Source organism: Oryzias melastigma, unplaced genomic scaffold, assembly GCF_002922805.2.
Source record: "Oryzias melastigma strain HK-1 unplaced genomic scaffold, ASM292280v2 sc00280, whole genome shotgun sequence".
Lineage (NCBI taxonomy): Eukaryota > Metazoa > Chordata > Actinopteri > Beloniformes > Adrianichthyidae > Oryzias > Oryzias melastigma.
Genome location: NW_023416903.1, coordinates 249,937 through 250,509, shown reverse-complemented (window position 1 = coordinate 250,509; position 573 = coordinate 249,937). Strand labels below are relative to the sequence as shown.

The window sequence follows — 573 nt, the reverse complement described above, 5'->3', positions numbered from 1 at the left end:
CAGAACAGAGATTAGTCCCTTTTCTGAAGCTAATAGCAAATCATTGGTAACTCTGACCAGTGCAGTTTCAGTGCTATGGTGAGGTCTATACTAGCGTCTAGACTAGCGGTCTACACCAAGCTAGCGGTCTACACCAAGCTAGCGCTCTACAGCACGCTAGCCGTCTACACCAAGTTAGCGGTCTACACCATGCTAGCAGTCTATAAACACTAGCGGCCTACACCATGCTAGCGGTCTACACCACGCTAGCAGTCTACAACACACTAGCGGTCTACACCAAGCTAGCGGTCTACACCAAGCTAGCGGTCTACACCAAGCTAGCGCTCTACAGCACGCTAGCCGTCTACACCAAGTTAGCGGTCTACACCACGCTAGCAGTCTACAACACACTAGCGGTCTACACCAAGCTAGCGCTCTACACCAAGTTAGCGGTCTACACCACGCTAGCAGTCTACAACACACTAGCGGTCTACACCACAGTAGCGGTCTACACCACACTAGCAGTCTACACCAAGCTGGCGGTCTACACCACGCTAGCGCTCTACAGCATGGTAGCGGTCTACACCAAGTTAG

The 573-nt window shown here is 52.0% G+C and overlaps 1 protein-coding gene across 1 annotated transcript in view; it reads left to right on the top strand.

Annotated features, from left to right (window-relative positions):
• The window catches only part of LOC112139346 (thioredoxin-interacting protein), a gene marked incomplete at its 5' end in the record, with an annotated part of 5,620 nt that overhangs the window by 3,819 nt on the left and 1,228 nt on the right, over positions 1 to 573 (top strand).